Genomic DNA, 6,207 nt, shown 5'->3' with positions numbered 1-6,207 from the left:
GCACACTGCCACACTGCTCCCTGTCTGCTTCATCCCTCCTCCTAACCCAATTTCACCTTTGATGCAATATTTGTCTTTCCAGCAGATCGGTGTAATTGTTACAGCTTAAAATATAACTTATTCAAATCAGTCCTTGTATCCCCCACTTTCTCACTTCTTTTCCTTTTACTCTCTTCCATCCCCCCCATCACATTCTTCCCCTCTCCCTCCCCACGCACACTAAATGTAACTAATAAATAAAAAATAATACAACAAAAATAGGTTTGTACAAATCTACACTCTTGTTTTTAAAGTTCCATAACCTCTTTTTGTGATAGTAAAACCTGTCCAACACAAAAGGCCTTCAGCTTGAATCTGTTTGCTCAGTTGTTGGACAGAACAAGTTAAAAAAAAACACTCCTGTACAATAATGGCAGTCTGTGTTCAACTGCTTTACTTGAAAAAATAAAAAAACAAACAGCAATCAGAAATATATTTACTGATAAAAGATATATTTCTGTGTTGATAAAAATAAAAATACAAGTGTTTGAATGTTTTCAGAAAATATCCCCAATTTCTTTATTTATTTAGAATTTTTTTAGGCAGATTTTGTTTTATCTTTGTTTTAAAAGAAAAAAAGGTAAAATAATCACAAGATCCTGCAGTGTAGGTCAACAGCTGCTCCTACGCTTTGGAAAGATGAAAGCATTAGGATCAATGTTGGAGTGAGAAATACCGTCCAATTTGAAGTTATATACATTCAGTGACCATTTCATTCGGCACACCTGTCCAACTGCTCATTAACACAAATTTCTAATCGGCAAGTTAAAAGGCAGCAACTCAATGCATTTAGGCGTGGTCAAGAGATGATCTGCTGCAGTAAAAAACAAGCATCCAAGTGGGTAAGAAATGGGGTTTGACATTGCCTGAAAATTATGACATTTAGGTGTATTTTAATCTTTATTCCTCACGAAAAAAAATGCATTTCTGAGTATTATTCTAATAACCTTTGCTATGAGCACCAGCCCCTCCCAACACGAAAACGAACAGGTTCTCATGAGTTGATATAGACCAGTGAGAACAGCCTCTTCTAGGAAGAGTCTGCGCTGCCAGCACTAATGCAGGCTAACACACACCACCACTTTTTTCCAGGGAGCTAGCTGCAATTGGCAAAAACACTTTCATTTTAAATAAACTAATGTACGCCCATCTTTGTAACAGTTTGGATGTTGTTTGTTTTCATGGGTGAAACATAGACACACTGCAAAGGCCAACTCTAGGTTTGCGTCATGAAATGGGCGGCAACCACAAGGATCAAAAGGCAGAACCTCAGAGATCGAGTCGTCTTACTTCCTGGTTGGAAAACAAATCAGGAAAAACAATTATAATTAACTTAAAAAAATCATTGTGTGCCAAATGTAATACATTATCACATACATGAATATTGTTTACTATAGAAGGCTTAATGATAGCATGATACAGGCCCTTTAAGGCAGTTCTAGAGTCAAAAGTGGTTCCAACCCAGTACTAGCAAAGTGTACCTGATAAAGTAACCAGTGAGTGTAAATCAGTCGTGTTAGATTTGTAAAGCAGGGGAGAGACATGCACTGAAGCTCTTTTCTTTTTTTACTGTTAATAAAGTTTCAAATTATATTTGCATGATATGACTGTGTACAAGATCTTTGTATGGCAAAAACTTCTTTATGTTTTCTCAACGTATCACAGGTTGCAGGTAAAACCAGAGCAGAAGTTTGATGTAAAATATTGATCAAATCTGCAGCCAGATCAGGAGTTCTGTATCGCTTCCTCGCAGTTCTCACTGGAGCTTCCTGTTGAGTAAAACTGGGGATATTAAAAAAAATACACGATTGTGATCTGACACAGCCATGTCAACAACAGAGGAAACACTACAGGACAGGCCACAGGTTATGACCAAGTGTAGAGTGCGCCCCCTGTTGTGAGCAGGCTGTGTGACATGCTGTGTAAAATCCATAAAGTCCAAATGGTTGAGAATCTTATTTGCATGATGTCTTTGATGATTTGCATTGTGTAGGGTGTGACACAGACCGGTGTTGGTGGGAACCTGTATTCTGCTGTGGCTAGATCTGAGGGAGCTTTGTTTGCTGATGGAAGAGGAACTCAACAACACACCTTGGTATAACGCTTTATTCATGAATATTCTGAGGAACACATGAAAATAAAAACCCACAGAGAACTGTTTATATGAATATTGAATAATTTTGAGGTGAATTATCACTTGTGCCTTTTTGGACTGTATTTAGTAAATGTTACTCCCTCTGACTATGTTACCTAATGAAAATGTGAAAAATTATGAAAAGGCAAAATTAAACAGATCTCTCTGGATCTAAGTCTGGATTTAAAAATTTAAAAGGAGTCAATGTTACAGAGGTCCAAGGGGAGAGAGTTCCAGAGTTAGGTAGCCGGGCGGTCAAAGGCACGGCTAAAAGACCGGAGAGAGTGAGTATTATAAATATAAAAGGGAACCAGGTTATGGAGGGCTTTGAACGTGTAGAGAAGGAGTTTGAATTGAATCCTGAAAGCTATTAGAAGCCAGTGCAGCTGCTGGAGAACAAGCGTGATGTGATGGAAGGAAGAAGTCCTAAATGACTGTACATTTCATCCAGTGAAGTCAGTTTAACAGTGACAGCAAACTGTTTTTGTGTATTGGACTTTATAAAAATAAGATCTCATGGAAGTGATAACTATGAAACTACAGGACACATCTGTTCAAATGTCCAGCATTTGAAATTTTATTTATTCCTTACGGTTTTACGTCTGGGATCACTTTAAACATCTACTTTCTAAAGAAAAAAAAAACAACTTTTGTGAAGGTAAAACATTTAGATCTGCCAAGAAAATGTCCCCACATGATGAAGAGGGTGTGGAAGATAAAGAAGGTAAGAATAAAGATTAAAATATCTGTCAAGAAGCTAAATTGCATATTTTTCAAAGAAAATAGGATTGTAAATAATCATAAAAATCTTTAGCAGATGAAATCTGTATTTCTCCCTCTGACTTTTCTTTGAATGAATAAATCAAATATTTGATTAATCTTTTGGCATGTACAGTAAAAAAAAAAAAGTTTTCTTGTCTTGTATTAGGTTAAAAGTGAGTAAAACATTGTAATATATTCTGACGGACATCTTTATGAAAGGTGGTGACTCTTCTGTGACACACAGGTTTGATCAGCGTCCCCTCTGTGGTGGATTTGTGAACTAACATAAAACCATTTAAAGAACCCAAACCCCTGAGAATTGCCTCAAGTTTAACAAAAGAAAATAACATTTTCTGTTTCTTTTTGATAAATGACACTTTCAGAAAATCAGAAGTTCTTTTTTTGAATTATTGAATAGTATTAAATCTTTGAAATATTTAGTTTAATATGGGTTTCTTTTTAGTATCAAGATCCTTCTAATGGGACCTTTAACAAACTGGCATCCTTTCTAGGATAGGCTCAAGCAACTCTACTGTTATAGTGTTATAGTTTTAGTGTCATTGTAATATTCATAATCCCAGAGTCTAAAAAAAAAGAAAACTGCTGCTGCTATCTGACCAGGTCCAGGTGGCTCTGAACATGTACTTATGAGTGCAGGTATTCACAACTGAAGACAAGTCAGTTTGTTGTGTTACATCAACATTCATCAAGTCTGACTTCAGACAGAGATTTTGTCCAGCAGATTTCTCGTCTTGTAGCTTTGGTTACAGACCTGATCTGTGTGTAGTTCCGCAGAATTCCTGAGCCCCAAAGTCCCCCTTTTTGTCCTAGAGTTAAACCTTTGTCTACTGCAATTAGTGAGGAAAAAATGCAGTTTAAAAGAAAAAAGGTCTCAATCAAGAAAAAATATAAAATTCTGGCAAATAATTTTTTTTTCTTTCACCGTATCTTGTAGTTTCTAATTTGAAATTTAAAACGTTGTGATGTTTTTGTGCTATTTAGCTTTTTTGTATATACAGCTTTATAATTGGCACAAAGAGAATTTTGTTACCAGAGGATATAAGTCTCTTTGGTACATTTGATATCAACCCATCTACGCTCTTTGTAGAGAATCACAGGTCTCTCTTTTTCCACCATTTGGTTCATCATCATTCCAGTTTACATTTGTATTGTTGAACTCCAGTCCAGCCAGAGACCAGTGAAAGGTCTCATTAGATTCTGCTTCATAGTGCAGACCGATCCGAGCTGCCATGGAGCTTCTCTGCATGTTTCTGAGTTTGTCCATGTCTTTCCTGTTTGTCACTGTAGCCAGATCAGTGTAATGTGTCCTGCAGTGCTGCTGAGCTTCAGTCCAACTCATGTTCGTATTAACAAAGTAATAGTCATACATCTGACATGTGAAGAGACAAAAATAACCTGGAAGCCAGAATATAGACAAGAACACATTTCACCTTCTTGGTGACTTTGAGATTACAGTGTTTGTATTCGCTTTTCACTATTTGTTGATTTTTTTTTTTCAGTCACGTGATCACCGGTTCATCACAAAAACTCAGCTCAAGACGCTTAAATGACACTTTTGTGTCCGGAGTAGGTGCTGTAGGGAAGGAAGGGACTGGAGATGAAGAGCATGCTGGCCTTACTTGGCTACAGTACTTGGCTTACTTGCCGTCTGCTAAGGAATATTTCACAGCTATTTTCCCTGGTTCCTGAATTGCTATAACCAAAAATTGTTCCCCCGTTAAGAGATATGGCTTCAAAAGAAGATGCCCTCTTTCACATAACCAATGAAGGAGGAAGCACGGAATCCTAATTTTAAGGCACAGAGACACAGTGACACTAATGTTTGTTAGAAAGAAAAATAAATAGAAATATCTTTATTGTCATTGTATATGTACAACGAAATTACAGTGCAATTTTTCCGGTGGAATAAAAAGTCAAAGTAAGAATAAAAAACTAAAACTGCGAAATAAGACAATATAAGAAAGATATGTTAAAAATATACAAAACAATATAAAAAGGAGGTTACACCTTCTCTAGTTATTGCACGCTTCCCTAATAAATTAACTTTATTTAGCAGCGTTTAAGGCCACAATGGCTCTCGGATAGAAGCTGTTTTTTAATCTGTTTGTTCTTGTTTTTATTGTCCTGTATCTTCTGCCTGAAGGCAGCAGTTCAATCCGGGAATGTCCGGGGTGTGATGGATCCAGCAGAATGTTTTTTGTTTTTTTTAACTTGTCCTGTCCAACAGCTGGGCAGGCAGATGAGAGCTGAGGGCCTCTTGTGTTGGACATATTTTACTTTAACAATAGGGGTTATTAATCTTCAGACAAACCAAAGGTATGTCTGAATAAACCCCTTTTGTAATTGAGGCCAAACTTTATTAATTTTAAACATGTTTAAAAATCTTGGGTGTTGGACCGGACGGAAAAGGAAAGAAGGGAAGAAAAGGGAGGGATGTTAGAGAGAGAGGGGGGTAGGGTGGGTAGGGTGATAATAGGAGGGGAGGGGGGATAAGACATGCAGCATAAAGCAACAAGTTTACTGGTTGTTTATCATTACGGTAAGGTTCAAATGTAGTACAGAAAGGGCGGGGCCTGTCCACACACACACAAATGTTATCAACACACCTGTTAGCTGCAAAAATGTCCACATGTCGACATGTACACAAAACAGATAGTGTTCACACGCATACTTATGCCTTAAAACCAACTAGTGTGAAATATTTCATAATATAATATTTCATAATAATTGTCATTCAATCATGCAAACTGTTAGTGCAAAGGTGAGCTAACACCTGTGCTCAGGTGAATGTTTATGTTCTTCTAAAATAGATGGTGGAACGTGAAAAGAAGGGAGAGTGCTCAGCCATCCCCACCCCAAGACCACCGCCGCAGCAGCAGCGGCAGCCGGAATCCCCCCAACACCACTCAGGAACAGGCAGGGAACCACCGCCCCCCGGGCGACCAAGACCGCCACCCAGGCCAGGGCCAGCAGGACCGCTGCGAGGCCCCCAGAGCCAGAGAGCAGGGATGCACGGAGGGAAAGAGAGCGCCGCCCCAGCCCAACCAGGAGAGCAGCCCCCCCGCCGCGCCGGGAGAGCCCAATGCAGGGCCCCACCGGAGAAGGACGCCCACAGCCCCAGACGAGCATCCCATCACCACCCAGGAGTTCTGGGCATCCCCCCGCCCCAACCCCAGGTACGAGCCAGTACCCCCCAAGGGAGACCCGCTCCGCACTCCAGGCAGCCACCCAACCGGCCCACGGTTGGTCCA

The sequence above is a fragment of the Oryzias latipes genome, chromosome 18 (assembly GCF_002234675.1).
Source record: "Oryzias latipes chromosome 18, ASM223467v1".
Lineage (NCBI taxonomy): Eukaryota > Metazoa > Chordata > Actinopteri > Beloniformes > Adrianichthyidae > Oryzias > Oryzias latipes.
This window is presented reverse-complemented; position numbering follows the sequence as displayed.